Genomic DNA, 17,438 nt, shown 5'->3' with positions numbered 1-17,438 from the left:
TTGAGCCGGGTGTCACGGAGTCTCACCTCGTTCTCCGGTCTCTCTCTCTCTCCCTCTCTCTAAAGTTCCTCTGTGTTGACGTGAGCGTCTTCTGCCGGGAAAGAAACCAAAGGATTCCCGCCATTCTCGCCGATACCATCAAATGCTAACGGCTTTCCCCTTCATTCTCGCGCGCTCGCGCGCTCGCGCGAAGCAATTTCGTTCCCTTCCAACCGACAAACCAACACTCCCCTCCATTTGTCGTTCTTCTCCTTCTCCTTCTTCTTCTTGTTTTTTCCATTTGTAGTAGTTTTGCCCGTTGGGAGGTGGCGCGCAGAGAGGTTAGCTCGAACAGGCTGTTTCTCGTAACGGTCGTGCCATCCCCAGCAGGGTGACGACGCCGAGTGGACGTCGTCGACGTGCACCGTATAATATAGGCCTTGCGGATCTCTTCCTCCACCTCCTCTTCTTCTCTTGTCTACTCTGTACCGTCGTCCTTTTCCTCTGCAATGGTGGGCCGCGAAAATGACGAGGACGTGGAAGCCGGTCTGAGGTTGCCCGGGCAAGAGGCGGAGGAGGACAATGTGGACATGTCGGATCCTTTCGATGTCGCGGACACGAAGAATGCGCCTCTCGAGACTCTCAGGAGATGGAGGGTATTGCCACATTCATCGATTCCCTTAATCTTCCCTCTGTTTTGTTCATTATCCCTCCTTATGCAGTTCCCTTTTCGGCAACTTATGCAAAGCCGTGCTTTTGTCCATAATGTGGATGGAATCATGCGAGAACACCTTGTGTGTTGGCTCTCTCGCATCGAAAGCGTCCACTTATGTAGGCCTCGGGTTTGAGTATCCACATCTAAGTCCAACTCCAGAAATTAATAATGAATGTGCTCGCTGCACAGTATATGTACCGAGATCCGGTGAATCCCGTATGAGGTCACTTGATCCTTAGGACTCTTCGTGTGTTGCGCCACGTGAGGCCATGTCTTAGTGACCAAATCGCTAAATGGTGCATTGTTTGTATTCGAATACAGCAATGGGGAGAAAGCAAAAGTATTGAGGTATGGGAAGCGATGATATGGTAGTTGATGTCACTGGAGAAAAGCATTCAGCATCTTGATTAGCAGGAGGTGCTTTCACATTGAAGTCATAATTTTTCAGATGCATTCTGCACACCTTCATATGTATTCTTTGAAATGTGATAAAATGAAGATGACAGAGGTAAAAGTCAAGAATTGACGAAGTTACTATCTAGCATCATACTGTGAGTAAAACTGTTATCACGAAATAAAGCTGGCATGAAGAAGAATCTGAAATTCACCAATAAACGAACCACATTAGACTGTAAGTAAGTACATGAACTAAATACAGTATTTTTTTCAATGTTTGTCACGTCATATGATGTCCTCAATGTCTGGTTTGTGCTTTTCTGAACTCGATGCTTTTCCTCAGGAAAAGATTGTCGTTCTGTTTATTGCAGTGTCCTGTCCAGTGTTTCCAGTTCTAGTCCATCCTTTTAAACTGTCAAGATTTGATGAAGTCTAACCGCTCTTTATGTGAGCTTAAAGGTGTTTTCTACTTTCACAGCAAGCAGCTCTTGTCCTCAATGCGACTCGGCGATTCCGTTATACTTTGAACTTAAAAAAGCACGAGGAAAAAATTCAAAGGCTGCGCATGATCAGGGCCCATGCACAAGTGATACGAGTAATTTTCTTCCTTAAGCATGTTTGTAGTAAAGCAATTAGGAGATTTTTTTCTCTCTAATCTTCTTATTAATTTTATTAGGCAGCTTTGCTTTTCAGAGTGGCTGGAGAGAAGCAGTTTGGTAAGTGATGTATTGGATTTGATCCATTGAAAACTAAAATTCCCATGCATGAGATTGTTGAAGTTGCACACTTGTCTCCTATTATCCACTAAAACTAGACAACAAATATGCATCATACAAAGAACAAATTGGTGGCACCGCCACTTAACCAAGTGAAGGACTCTGATCCATTTACCAAGTGAACAAATTGGTGGCATTGCATTCTGTTTATTATAGTCTGTTTGTCCTTATGTCCCTGTCTTAATCCGTGTTAGGTAAAAGAGTGGCACCTCCGAGTTTAACTGGCGATTATGCTGTTGATCTAGAGCAGCTATCTTCCATGAATAGGGACAATAATACAACCAGTCTTCATCAATTTGGCAGGGCAAGTTCATCGTTGATATATATATATTTTTTGTTTGTTTCTATGGTATGAGTAATTTTGTTAGCTAATATCATGCTCTCAGACTGTCATGTTTCCTCCCTCAGGTTAAAGGTCTATCGGATTTGCTAAAAACCAATTTGGAGAAAGGAATTGCTGGTGATGATGCTGATTTATCAGAGAGGAAAAATGCCTTTGGATCCAACACATATCCTCGAAAAAAAGGACGGACTTTTTGGGTACAACTATTTTTTTTTTGTCTTGAGTTTCTATAATAAGGCATTTTCTGGAAGGATCTTATCATGATGGTAGTATCAGACTGAGTTAACATCCCTTGCAGACATTCCTTTGGGAGGCGTGGCAGGACTTGACCCTTATTATATTGATTATAGCTGCAGCAGTGTCACTGGGCCTGGGAATAAAGACCGAGGTGAGCTTTGGCTTAGTTTCCTAATACTATGATGATTTTGTCTGACAGCCAAAATATTTATCTAGAGGAGCTTTAGTCTAAGGATAGACATCCCACCAATAGATAATTGCAACTGAGGTCAAGTTGTAAGGATCTCTTTCTTGCTTGCTGATATGTTTGATGGGAGGCTAAAAGCTGTGTCTCTCTACTCTTATTTGGTTCTTCCTTGATTAGTTCTCTCAGTAAAGTTTCATGCCTCATCATATACTGAGCAGTTCCATCTCAAATTTGTGTAGGGGTTAAAGAAGGATGGTATGACGGAGGAAGCATAGCTTTGGCTGTTCTTCTTGTCATACTGGTAACAGGTATATTATCTGATCATAAGCCTTTACTTTTCATGATGATACTAATGTCATTCCTTACCCGTCTTCATGACCTTCTGATTACTTTTAATCAGCCGTCAGCGACTACCGCCAGTCTCTGCAGTTTCAAAATTTGAATGAGGAAAAACAGAATATCCAAATCGGGGTATGATGCTTAAATGGTTCATAATTCGATTATGTTGCTAGTGAGTTTATTCCAAACGAATCACTGAGGATGAGATCTCTGCAGGTGATGAGAGATGGAAGGATGGTAAAAGTTTCGATATTTGATATTGTCGTGGGTGATATCGTACCACTCAGAATAGGTGATCAGGTGAGCCAGGTTAACTGGGTTTGTTATTTGTTAATTTGACAGGTGATGACCCTGTAAGCTAATAATAGTTCTACTGCTACCGATACCAGGTTCCTGCTGATGGAGTATTAGTCAGTGGACATTCTCTTGCACTTGATGAATCTAGCATGACAGGAGAAAGCAAGATTGTGTGTTTTCTGATACTTTGGTTGACTGAATTGAATTTGTGATCCTTTTTTTTTCAAAGCATGACATTCATGCAGGTTCACAAGGATCAAAAATCACCTTTCCTAATGTCTGGTTGCAAAGTTGCTGACGGTGTTGGCACTATGCTGGTAATATGATAATTTGCTCTTTCTTTCTTTTTTTTTTTTTTTTTTGGTACTGCAGCTGCCCAAAAAAGGTTAAATTCATTCACAATGTCAAGTAAGTAAGACAACAAATTTCAAAGGAAATGCACAATAGCAGGACAAGTGCCTTTAGTGGCTGCACCTTTCTTCTCTGACAGAAAAAATTGTGCGTATGAATTTCCAGCAGAAGTAGAGAAACCCCTTTTGTGCTTCTATTGTCCTTTCCAATGTGAGGACGAGATTTTAAATTTGTTAAAGATGAAAAAAGATAACTTTTGATCCATGTCCTTTTACTTAGTTGCTTTAAAGCAGGATAGTGATCATGTTGATCTATACTATTCCACATGAGTAGGGTGGGCAATAACACGATTATTTGAACACTTTAACTTCCTTTCTCTCTTCTCCTGTGAGAAAAGTTCCTACATTTTTTTGAGTTCTAACTTCTTACAATCATTACTTACCTTCAGGTGACTGGTGTTGGAATCAACACAGAGTGGGGATTGCTGATGGCAAGTATAGTAGACGACACTGGTGAAGAGACTCCTTTGCAGGTTTAATGTCAAGCATCCAGATTTGGCTTTTCTTGGAGTCGTCACCATATCCTCACATTTTTTTTGAATATTCCTGAACAGGTACGCTTGAATGGGCTGGCCACATTCATAGGCATTGTCGGTCTTTCTGTAGCTGCTGTTGTGCTCACTGTCCTCTTGACCAGGCAAGTTTTTCCTGTGTGTAGTCATTCGTGTACTGTCATTTGGGTTTGAGGAATCTTACATCTTTTTCTGTCCATTTTTCTAGGTACTTTACTGGACATACAAAAAATCCCGATGGAACTGTCCAGTTTGTGAAGGGCATGACCAAAGTTGATGATATCTTGGATGGGGTTGTTCATATTGTGACAATTGCAGTAAGTGCAGCTCCTCTTTGCTGTCCAGTCTCTTCAAACCAGGCACTTGACTGACTAAGAAGTGTATTTAGGTAACCATTGTGGTTGTTGCAGTACCTGAAGGGCTTCCTCTGGCTGTTACATTGACGTAAGTACTACTAGTTTTATATTGCTGTAACAGTATAATAATCACACATTCAATTTGCCTCTCACTTTTCTTTTTCCCCCCAATTGTGGCACAGCCTAGCATACTCAATGCGGAAAATGATGGCGGATAAAGCCTTGGTAAGCCTTGTTAGCTTCTTTTTATATAATTCTGAGATGTAGCAAAAACCCAAATTTTATAATAACCTTCTTGCAAAACAACCACAGGTTCGGAGGCTTTCAGCCTGTGAAACTATGGGTTCTGCCACAACAATTTGCAGTGATAAGACTGGAACATTAACTTTGAATCAGGTTATTAGCCCTCAAATCCCTGTTAGCATTTTTCAATTATCTCTTTTTGCTGACTTATGGGACAACTCATCAGAACGTTCTAGCTGTAGTATTGGTTTTTCTGATCGATAATAGTGAAATTACAGATGACTGTGGTCGAAGCTTATGTTGGGCAAAAGAAGATGGATCCACCAGATGATGCCTCCCAATTGCATCACCTAATTTCTTCTTTGCTTATTGAGGGCATTGCACATAATACCCAGGGCAACGTCTATGTGCCGAAGGTAGTACTCTCCTCCAGCCTCCTGCTAACTTTGAGAAATCAAAATGATGATCGATCCACCGTGATAATCTCTACTCAGTTTACATCCTTGGCAATGTGTATAATCAATTAGGTTAAGAGGGAAGGAATGCATTTCACAGTAAAATTGCATTTGGAAAGATGGTATTTGGTGACTTGTTTCCTGTTTATAAACTACATGTTTAGAAGAAAATTCCATAAGTCCAAACAAACCTATTCCATTACCACTCTTATTGAAAGGTGCTCAGTGGTTCTTGGTTCAGTAAGTGTAAACTTAATCACATGAACAATCATTTTGTGTGGCTCTTCACTTGTAGGATGGTGGAGATGCTGAAGTTACTGGATCTCCTACTGAGAAGGCTATTCTTTCATGGGCTGTTAAGGTACTGGTTTTGGTAATAATCTGACAAAAAATCTCAGACAGATGAATTTGGAACTTCTTCAGAACGTCTTTGTCTCTCTGGCAGCTGGGAATGAAGTTTGATGCTGTAAGAGCAGAGTCAACGGAACTCCATGTTTTTCCATTCAACTCAGAGAAAAAGCGAGGAGGAGTTGCTATACAAAAGGTAGCTATTTTTTCTATAAATCTCCGTGTCTGTTACTCTACAAATAACATGCTGGGAAGTCCTTACCATACATACTGACGCTCCATTCTTCCAATTTTTTTGGTCACAGACCAGTTCTGATGTTCATATACATTGGAAGGGTGCAGCAGAAATTGTCTTGGCCTCATGCACTAAGTTTTTTGACTCGGATGGTCACTTGAGAACAATCGATGAAGAAAAGGTTGGTGCTATTTCTTTCGTGGTAGGAGATATATCTTTTGGTCATGGCAGAAAAGTAGGGAATGAAGCCTAGAGAACTACTTGCAGAAGCTTTTGATTATTACTTTGTGAGAGCGGCTGTAAAAATAGCATGGTTACCTATCCACCAACATACGAAAAGAAAATGGGTGAACTTTGGTAATTTAAGCAGACTATCTGCATTATTTTACTTGACTATCTAATAGTCCTTGACTATTTAATAGTTTCATGCTAGTTTCACTATACTTAAGATATAGAAGGTATTCCCTGCAGATGTATTGGTGCCATTATCTGTAGGCTATTTCACGCAATGCAACTTTGCCAAAGCTATTTATTTAACTTTAAGACTTTAAACAGCAGCGGATCAAATTTATTGGATTGATATTTGCATTTGACTTCCGAGTAAGCTGATTATATATAATTTAAGATGCATATCTTACTTGGTCCTCTAATTCAGTGAGTTTGGTCACACAATAACCTAGTTAACTCTTGCAATTTACTTTCTATGGTTAATCTTGCACTTCTTCACCACTTCTTCCTGGTCTCTTCTGAGATCATTCGGAGTTGTAATAATTACCTGGCTTTGTTCCATAATGGGTCGATGTTAATTTTCCTTTGACAAAATTTCCTTAAGGGAGCTGTGAGAATAGCTTAGTGCTTGGAAATTTGGATGCCACTTAATCTTTGAGCTTTGTTGTAGGATTTCTTCAAGCTTGCTATTGATGACATGGCTGCTAGAAGTCTCCGCTGTGTTGCGATTGCGTACAGACCTTTGATTCAGATAAAGTTCGTGGCGATGATGCAGGTCTGGACAATTGGGTGCTACCTGATGATGATCTTGTTTTGCTTTCGGTCGTTGGCATCAAGGTATACACATCAGTTCTCAAGTTTCTTACGATAATGGACCGATCCATTTTATTTCATACTGTTCTGGAAAATTTATTCCACCATAAACTCTGAAAAAGACATGGAGCCATCTCGCACCACTTTTGGAGTTGTGGAAGTGTCATTTCAAAAAAATAGCAGCAATTTGTGTTCTTAATATTCCTCAAGTGAAGTTACGAAGCTGCTTCTTTGGAGCAGTAATTAGTTTACGATAAGCACAAGAGCGGCGTGCTCTTATATAGGTGTAAAAGTTTATGCAGAAGTTACTTTTAAGTTATAAATCGCATTTTTACTTGTAGGTCATAAGTTTTGTGCACATTATTCTCTTTGCTATCCTTTATCAGTTCATGAAATTTTCCTGGAAAGATCCCAGAAGTATCCCCTTACCTACCTTATTAATTGTCAGAAGCAATTTTGCTTTGCAATTTGCTTTTGGTCTGGTTTTGTTGGGAAATTTGGTATAAATTAAATGATCAATCTAACAAAGCTGACCATTTAAGAATTTTATAACCTTCGATTGAAACTTGGATTTCCCACATATTCACCTTTTTTTTCTGGATTCTATATTTTTTTAGTTGTGTTTTCTCATTACATCTTTCATTTACCAGTGGAGAAGCTAACTTAACCTTACTGTATAAGTCAATGTTTGTATGCTGTCTATTTCTATTTTTGAAATGCAACAAATGTTACATCGGCCTTGTGCTCAGGAAAAATTGAGTTCTTCATACTTCGTTATAAGTGCCTTTTATCAGCTAACATATCTATACATCTGCAGGATCCTTGTCGTCCAGGTGTTGAAGACGCTGTTAGAATATGCACAGAAGCTGGGGTTAAGGTAAGTCATAGCTCCACTGATTTGACACTTCGCAGATACTAGAAAAGATGGCACCAGGGAAGAATAGGGAAACATGGAAAGATTTCTTTTGAGCCAGAGAGTCAAAATGAAAGACATCATTGGTTATTAGTGGAACCCAGATAAAGTGTCAATTAATCTTGGTTATGCTTTTAGAATTTAAACATCTAAGGGAACTTTCCAATCTATTTGAAAAGCATTACCAAGGCAGATGAGCGGAGAATGATGCGGGGATGTCTGTATTTGTTCTGTCTAGGATGAAATAACTCATAGGAACCTGTTATGTGTGATTTGGTCTGACAGGTGCGAATGGTCACTGGAGATAATGTCCAAACAGCAAAAGCGATAGCTCTGGAATGTGGGATACTTAGCTCAAATGAAGATGCCAAAGAGCCTAATGTTATCGAAGGAAGGGTATTCCGTGCATTGTCTGAGAAAGAAAGAGAGCAGACAGCAAAGAGAATAACGGTATGATGTAGAATATCAAAGTTCACATGTACATCCAAAAGTAGACGAACAAATTAAACATGATATGCCTTACAGGTGATGGGAAGGTCTTCACCCAGCGACAAGCTACTACTTGTGCAAGCCTTACGCAAAAGTGGGGAAGTTGTTGCTGTAACTGGGGATGGAACCAATGATGCTCCTGCACTTCATGAGGTTGATACTGATTAATATGTGCATATCTATTTTTTTATTTATGTATGTCAATGCAAAACTCACATGGCCATGTGCTTTTGCTCCTATTGACATATCATTGAACCAATAGATGAAAATGCCTATCCTTATCTTCCAATTCGAACTTGTTTCACATGAAGGAGTTCTCTTCCTTTTGCAACTGGCAAAGTGAAATCTGGAAGCAGAAATAAAAAAGAGCTCATCTATGTTGAGAAAAGCACGATAGTTTGCTTTAGACCCTAATTTTTACCCTCCCTTGAGTTGAACATTAAAAAAGCAACTTTTCGTTCAATTTATATTCGTCCAGAAAGTCCTTATTCTTATATATGTTCCTTAAACAAATCACAATGAGGCGCATCCAAATGTCTTGGAATGAAGTTAGATAAAGATGATAAGTACATGGGATGCTCATCTGGCGTCCAAGATGTCAAAGGCACTTCTCAGATAAGCACAGGTTATTCACTTCAATCACAAGATGGCATATTTAAGATGGACAGCGTTGGGGAAAAGAGTAGAAGATACATGTTGAACATAATCAGCTTTATCTTAATCAACGAGATACTCTCTGTAGTGGGAAGCTTGCTTTTATGGTTATAGTTGTGTGGTATTATGCTTTAAGTTTCCATGTTCCTACCTATTCACATCAGTTTGAACATTTGACAATTTAGGCAGATATTGGTCTTGCTATGGGCATCCAAGGGACGGAAGTTGCAAAGGAAAGCTCTGACATCATTATTTTAGATGACAATTTTGCCTCTGTTGTTAAGGTTAGTAAGAAGACTTTGATGATGTATTAGTTGTCTGATCTTTGCTGTTTCCCTTTGGTTCTTGGGATCAGTTTTCGAAATGAAATGAAATTTTGTTTCTAGTAGTGTGTTTGTGGTTAATGTTATTGCACTTATTTCTGCAAATAGCAAAGAGAGCAAATAATTAAAACAAACCGAGAGCACCTGTACTTGCTTAGAAAACAGTTTTCAAAGAGCATCTTGTTAAAAGAATATTACGAGAAAAGTTATTCAACGGTTTCCTCTGGTAATCCCAGAGCAATCTTCAAACACCAGAGAAGCATCCAGTCTCTCTCTCACGGCACAACCATCTCCCCCATTGATGCTGTATGAAAACACAGAGCAGTGTCCCATGGGTTCTCTTCCTATGCATGCATGTGTAAAGTGTAGTATGAAGTGCACAGTGAGGGCACTTCATCAAATGTTAATGCATAAGGCATAAAAGACCTTCAGGCGAATCATGATCCTGTTGCTTGTATTTAATTGGGGCCTTGTCAAACTTCCTTTTGACTAATTGGGTTTCTATCATTTTGAAGTTTATTAGTCATTATCCACATGTCAAGTATGTAATGGCAACATTTATGAATGGTGTGTAGGTTGTTCGCTGGGGCCGTTCTGTGTATGCAAATATTCAGAAATTTATCCAGTTCCAACTCACAGTAAATGTTGCTGCTCTGGTAATAAATGTTATCGCAGCAATAACTTCGGGCGATGTTCCGTTGACTGCAGTACAGGTTAGTGAATCTTTGCTTGCTTGGATGACCAGGGCACTATTCTTGGGGTAGCCCTAATTATGTGACCCTAGTTCTCCTTGAGAGGATCACAAAGTGCCTTGAAGCATTGATCAAGGTTCACTTTCTTGTCTAAAATACTTCTCTTTCTGGTGCAGCTCCTGTGGGTCAACCTTATCATGGATACTCTTGGAGCACTTGCACTGGCAACGGAGCCACCCACGGACCACCTAATGGAAAGAACTCCAGTTGGCCGAAGGTTTGCAATTCAGCATGTCTTCTTAAGCTTTAGCATCAAAGTAAAGGCAGTGTCTAGATACAATAAAAACACTCTGAAACCATGACAAGCCAAAATTTCTTTAATCGCTGGAAAGCAGCAAAACAATCATAGATACGGTTTTCAGTTTGCATGTAACTGGACATTGGAAGTGGTGATAGAATAGAAGTGCATAAACTTTCCTTTTGGAGAGAGATGCATCGGTCATTGGACATCAGTCCTTTAGTCCCGGATATATTGCGTTTTCACTCTCTTAGCATATAGAGTGTTGGGGTGACAAAGATGTGACTCCGCCTAATTCTAAATGGTTCCTTTAGAGCACATAAAATGCAAGTCTCATTTAAATTTGCTGCTCCTTCTCTTTCTTTGGCCGATGATTTGGTGATTGATTATGACCTTGTCTTTGCTGTGTCAGGGAACCTCTAATAACTAATGTCATGTGGAGGAACTTGATGATACAGGTCTTTCTATTCGTTGCTTTTTTTGGAGATACCTGTTAAATTGTCTCGTGGTCAGTTTGTTGCTAATTCAAGTCAATGACTTTCTTCTGCAGGCTGCTTATCAAATATGCGTCCTTCTTGTCCTGAACTACCACGGCGAGAGTATTCTTCAGTTGAGCAATGAAACGAAGGAACATGCTGTTGACATCAAGAATACAATGGTGTTCAATGCGTTTGTCCTTGGTCAAGTAAGTAGACATACCAAATTTGCACCCCCCTGCCCACATTTCCACAAAATAAAACAAAAGGAAAGGCTAAAGCACAGGATGTTCCAAAATAAAAGTGGCCTTTCGGGGTTTTATGGGTTCTTCAGTTTACATAATCCATCTAAGCTTCAATGCTGAGCCTCGTTGTTCAATTTTTTGTTCAAATGACAGATCTTCAATGAGTTCAATGCTCGAAAGCCCGATGAAATGAATGTTTTCAGTGGAGTGACGAAAAACTACCTTTTTATTGGTATCGTTGCAGTTACCATCGTGCTTCAAGTGAGTGCTTTGGAATATTTGCACTTTCATTTTTGGATAAGTGTTTGCATATTTACGCAGCCTCTCTTGCTTGTGCCCCAGGTAATAATTGTCGAGTTCCTTGGAAAGTTTGCTAAGACGGTGCCGCTCACCTGGAATCTGTGGCTTATTGCTGTAGGGATTGGCATCGTCAGGTTCGTCCATTTTTGGTACCCTTACAGTCAATGTAGTATTTCACCCTTTTCTTTATGCAATCACATTAGTTATCTAGGAGATGTCTTCTGCTTGTAAGTCAATATACATGAAACATCTCTGCCATAGAAGAATTGAAATAACCCCTCTTAGTGAAATTTTACTCTGCTAAGTGTTGAGAGTTTAATTGTATTTTTGGGGCGTGAATCTGCTCCAAAACCTACACCAGATAAAACTCCTTTCAAATATCATCCAGAAATAATCTGATTACAGACCATAAATTATTGGCACAGCTTATTGCACCTTTGACATCATAGCAGCTTAAGCAAGCAAAATGGCTGCTTGAAACATCTTGGTACTCTTAAAATTATTTTGACTATACCTTCTGTGGCCTGATTCCAACGTGTGGAGCCCGAGTAAATACTTAATTTGCATGCGAATCTGTTTGTACCGGATGCTACGCATATAGAAGGCCTCATATAATTTCATATGGATCCAAATTTCAACTTATTGCGAACCTCCACTGGTTGTCTAGTTTCGATCTGTCAATCTTATGTACGCTTGGTTAATTTCTCACAAGATTTGTGCATGGCGTTTGATCTTTGTTGTGCAGCTGGCCCCTTGCAGTACTTGGGAAACTCATTCCAGTCCCCAAGACTCCGCTTTCCAAGTTTCTTCGGAAGCCATTCACGAGACGGCGGAATAATGCCTAGTGATGAATGAGTATATATATTCCCGCTCTGCTTCCACGATTCCTACTATTTATTCCCAGTCTGCCTGTGCATGAAGATGTGACTGTGCTCGTAACAATTGGACGATATCGAAGAGTTCCAAGCTTAGTGGTTGTACGTGCTGATTCCACCGTCCAAGTATAGTTTGATGTGATCATCTTCTAATTTACAATATTGATGCATATGTCAAGTGTAAATGGTAGAGAATAACGGGCATCCTAAGCTAAAAGCCAGGATGATTTCATTAATCTTGAATTATTAGAAGATGGCGAAGCTAGTCTTGGCTAACTAGTAATCCTATAATATAAGTCCGCACTTTGCGGCTTGTTCACTCCATTAGAATCTTTCAAGTTGCTTCATCGAAGAGACCTGAAAAAATCTCATGCAGACTCCGTGATGTGAATGGGGTCTCTTGGGTTGTTGGACTTGCTACCTGAATGAAGTGGCTAAAGGGATGAACAACAAACCCAGATAATTCGAAAACCAAAACCTAACTGTGAAGTTCTGTCGGCAGACGAATCTCCAGGGATGTTTAGTGGAGTCGCCAGCTCAGAATTGGCCAATTACCTCAGCTTCTTTGACCTCGATCCTGTGTATACGCGGGCACTAGTATAGACAGATATAATCTGTACATTTTATTCGCCAATGTTTAACCTATGTTTACTAGCAGTTCTAATTTTCCTTTCTGCTGCTTAAACCAACTGATGCGTGTAGGATTGGGTTGTAGTAAATTGAACAAATTCACCTGACCACTCCATTTAATTTGTAACCTAAGAAAAAGGTAACATGAAAAGGAACTAGAAACTTGAAGATTGCTTAGAGGATGTGCCGATGGGTAAAATTTTCTGAATAGATTAAGCAACTTCCACACCAATGTCAGAACATTTTCTGTTCCAGTCTTCCTCAATGGATCAACTTGGAATAGGTCTATCACGTGCATCATCTGGATAATTCTCAGTTTTGTTAATACATCTCCACAGATCTGGCACAATTGTATACTTCAATTTGTCAGCACCAAAGTCAAAGTGAATGATCTTTTGCTTCATTTCAACCAGCAATACAACTATCTGACCTGCACATTTGATCACGTCCGAGTTGTAGCACCCATCAATCCATCAGAAGCCAAACCCAAGACGAAAACTGGAAACAGATGGAGGAGGAGCAGAATCTGATAGAACATTGCAGCCACAAACACCCTCTAATCCTCTGTGACCTCCAAGGGTTTGACAATAAAGTCAACTGCTATGGCTGGAACAACCCCTTTCTAGCCTCGCCCTCCACCACCTACGCATGCAAAGCTTGCAACTCTTACCTCCACAAGTCTTGTTCTGAACTCCCTACTGAGCTGAAACACCCATATCGCCCTCCGCACCCTCTACCTTCAGCTTGCACGGAGGCAACACAACTTCACTTTCTGTCACTCTGCCATCCTTGGCTTCAGCTTCTGCTGTGACATCTGCAAATTCTACCTCGACGCTCAACCCGTTACTTGAACACGAAATATGAAGACGGGGGTCTTCTCTATTTCCTCAGAGAATCTGAATTCAAAGCCATTCACCACTTGTGAAATGTGGGATGACATCGGCATGGACACCCCTCTGTTTCCGTGCGTGTTCCCTTGGTGCTTCCGGTCTTTCCATTTCCACTGCTCTCCATTCCCATGGCCCGAAATGATCAGGTCCAAATGCCACTTCCACCTGTTCACTTTTGCCAAAGCCGTCCTGGAAGAGGATTTGGGTGAGTGCTACTGCGTTGCGTGCAAGACACAGAAGAATCAGGTGTACACAGTGACCATGGGCCCGTATGCTAACATTTTCGATTCCTTGATTTTTTTTTTTTTTTTTTGTTCCCCAAATAGTAAAAGAACAAAAATCCGTTTTCTAACGTTAGTTAATTTTTCTACTCCTTAGAATAGAAAGAATATAAAAGTGACCAGCGAATAGATTTGGAAACTCATCGTTCTCGGAAACAATTTCTAGAAATAAGTTTTTTTTTTCTTTTCTTCTTCTTCCTCTTCTAATCGGTCTACAGAAACTCTCCGTTTGGTAAATATCAGTTCATTTTTCTACTCACTAAAATAGAAAAGTGGCCAATGAATATATTTATAATAGAAACAAGAAGTAAAAATATTAACTTATTATTTTTGGGAACAATTTATAGAAATAAGTTCATGTTTTTTTTCTTTTCTTTTTCTTCCTCTTCTAATCAGATGGAAATTCATCGCCCGTTGCTGGTCGCCAATTGCCGGGTTGTTGGTTGCCGCTGGCGGCCGCCATCTAGAGGAAGAGTAAAAAGAAAGGAAAAAGAGAAAAAAAAAAAAAAAAGAAAATTCTAAAAAGTTATAAGAAATTTTATGGCACAAAAAAAATAAAAATTATGAGTCATACCAAACACATTCTGTACTTTTTTTTATTTCCGAAATAGAAATTTTGGGTACTTGCCAAATACATTGTTTTACTCAACAATTGTTCAAGGGAATAAAAGAGAAAAAAATTATTTCTGAAAAAAATTATTTCTCAGGACAGAAATACTACCAAACCATTGCTCCTGTTGGTTGTGCCAAATCTGAGCTATGTCCTTGCTGCAAATGACTGTTTTGGTCAATTTTGCTGTAGTCAGAGTCCGTGGCATGTTCGATGGGATGATACAACTTGTTAGGTTGATTTTGGACATTCATACAAAAATTCTTATCAGTTCCTCAAATTTCGTAAATTCATGCACGGCCATGGTTCCTTTTCTGAGGAATAATTTTTCACTTCTGATTTCCTAGGCATTTCTTTTAAAAGGGTTCTTCTGGGTTGATGCAGTATCGAGGCACGGAGACGTTTACATCGGAGTTTTCTTAATTTCAGGTGCTGCCTTCGATTTTGGCAGAGTACAAGATGGATGCCAAGCTGAGAGAGACCTTGCGAATGATGCCGGACTCTGGAGAATAGAAATGAATAAATGGGGGCTATGTGACGAGGAAACGTGCTTAGCCAAGGAATTAAAGAAAAATCACAGCAAAGTTGGAGTTTTTCAGGGCCCTTCGCGCCCAATACATCTCATCATTGAAGCCTGAGGTCGACTCACCAGTTTGCTCCACCTCCACTAAGGCTTCTGCTTAAAGGAAGGGTTGTAAAGTTGCTGGTTGTTACGGGCTAAAGAAATAAGTTTCTGGTTGTTAATGTGTCTTTGTCCAATCTGCTAATTCCTTGGAGTATGCTTGTACATCAATATTTGAATCTTGGAATAAAAAGGTAAGGCCCCAGTTAAAGGAATGGGTGCGGATTAACTGTGCAGGAAACAAAGTGGTCTTTTTATTGGGGTAGCAAAATACGGGGCTAAAGCTAATGTCTTCGAAAACACGAAGTCTGAGGAATCTGTCCTTTGGGTTGTCTTTTCCTTCACCTTCCCGTGAAAGATGGGACAGTTCCAGCGTATTAATACGAACACTCCTTGATTCTACTAACCAAAGTCAACGACGCTCAACCTGACCCGGCCAAAGATGGCAAAAACGACCAAGAAGTCAAAGTGCAACGGCTGCACTTCACCGGTTGAAGGCGTGGCCTGCGAGTGCAAGGACTGCGAGTTTCTCCTGCACTAGTCATGCTTGGAACTGCCAAGAGAGCTGAAGCATCCATACTATCCGCATCATACTCTGATCCCGGACTTCATATGGAAAAAGCCCAGCTTCATCTCCTGCACCTGCTGCTGTTTGATCACCTTCGGCTTTAACTTCCGCTGCACAGACAATCAGCTCAACCTTGACGCCAGGTGCAATGCGAGGTACTTGAACATCAAGTATGAGGACAGAGGCCACTTGTTTCTCCTGGTGGAGAATGTTCTGCTGGTGCATTACTTGTGCGACATGTGCAACAACTTCGGTCATGACACGCACCTTGTTCATTGCATGGTTCCGGGCTGCCCTCACTGCTTCCACTTCCATTGTGCCCCCTTCGCCTTTCCAGAGAAGATCAAGTCCAAGTGCCATTTTCACTCCCTCACCTTCGCCGAGACTTGGCTCTAGGATGACTTTGGCGAGTACTATTGTGACGTGTGCAAGCAGGTGCGGAATCCGAAGACTGCTTATCACTGCACTGAGTGCGACTTCATTGCTCATGTCAGGTGCACTGTCTGGTCCGATGCTCTCGTTTGATCGGCTTCTTTACAGAATTAATGATCTTTTGTAATGACATGCTCATTTGATGGATTTTGTTCTTAGGTCTCACTAACCATAAGAGCGGAGTACAAGAATGATGCAAAGATCAGGAGAGATCTTGCAAATGATGCCGCCCTCCAAAAGCTCGCTAGAAGAATTTATGACGTGCGTGCAGAGGAAGAAAAATTAGCGAACGAGTTTGACAAGATCACAGCGAAATTGAAGGCAGTGAGAGGTACTCGTGCTTGGTATGTTGCATCTAGGAACCAAACAACGTGACCAGAAGTGAGAGTTGTGCCGAACTCTAGCTGAGTTACGGAGACGCAATTAATAGCATTGTATTCCATGGCAACAGAAGCCTATCTGTGCTGTTTCCTGAAGATAATCAAATCCTAAGGGTTGGTCGTTGCACTGCAAAATCCACGTCTAAGATGATAACACAGGATCGATAGTTTTTCATATTTACATTTGTTGTTGCGCATCGCTCGGCTTTGGATGAACTTTCATGAGCTCGAAACATTGGAAATCCCACTCGTGTACAGGCGGCTGCGACCTCTGTTTGTGACTGAGATGACAAACTTCAGGTATGGAATACGAAAGCATCATTTAGAACACTAATTGCAGCAAAGATCATACCACTTCCTACATCTTTTGTGGGAAAATTGTTCGCTTCATTTTTTTGCAAAATCGAGCGGTATGAATAAGAGGCAGTAGTTTCGACTACTCAAAGGAAGATTGCAGAATTTGTCATCGAAATCTAGAGTTTTTCTTTTGGCGAAGAGCATTGATTTACAGACTGGAATAAACCAGACATATCATGTAGATGAACTTACATATTGGCTTGGCATATGCCAAACTAACATGAAGATCTGACCTTTCAATGTAGTTGTGCAAAGAGCATGGACTTTACGTAATATATTTCACGTGGGAATGTTATTAGTTAATGATACATACGTAGTTGTCTTCTTATATGGAAATTTACTAGGAAAAAGTATGAAAAGCGTTCGAACCTTACTACATTGTATCAATTTGATCATAAACATTTTAATTAGATTGATTTAGTTTTAAACATTTTCATATTGGCATCAGCTGAGTCCAATTTAGACAGGAAATTTCAGATGTGGACACCAACCGGCTTACGTGGTATAGCTAGTGTTGACATTGATTTTTTTTAA

The 17,438-nt window shown here is 40.3% G+C and overlaps 1 pseudogene; it reads left to right on the top strand.

The window, feature by feature from the left end:
• Window positions 1-257: 257 nt before the first annotated feature.
• LOC120294867 lies at window positions 258-12,458 on the top strand (annotated as a pseudogene).
• The last annotated feature ends 4,980 nt before the right edge of the window (window positions 12,459-17,438 follow it).

This window comes from Eucalyptus grandis, chromosome 6, assembly GCF_016545825.1.
Source record: "Eucalyptus grandis isolate ANBG69807.140 chromosome 6, ASM1654582v1, whole genome shotgun sequence".
Classification (NCBI taxonomy): Eukaryota; Viridiplantae; Streptophyta; class Magnoliopsida; order Myrtales; family Myrtaceae; genus Eucalyptus; species Eucalyptus grandis.
Note: the sequence above shows the minus strand (reverse complement) of the source record. Positions and strands in the feature narration are given on the sequence as shown.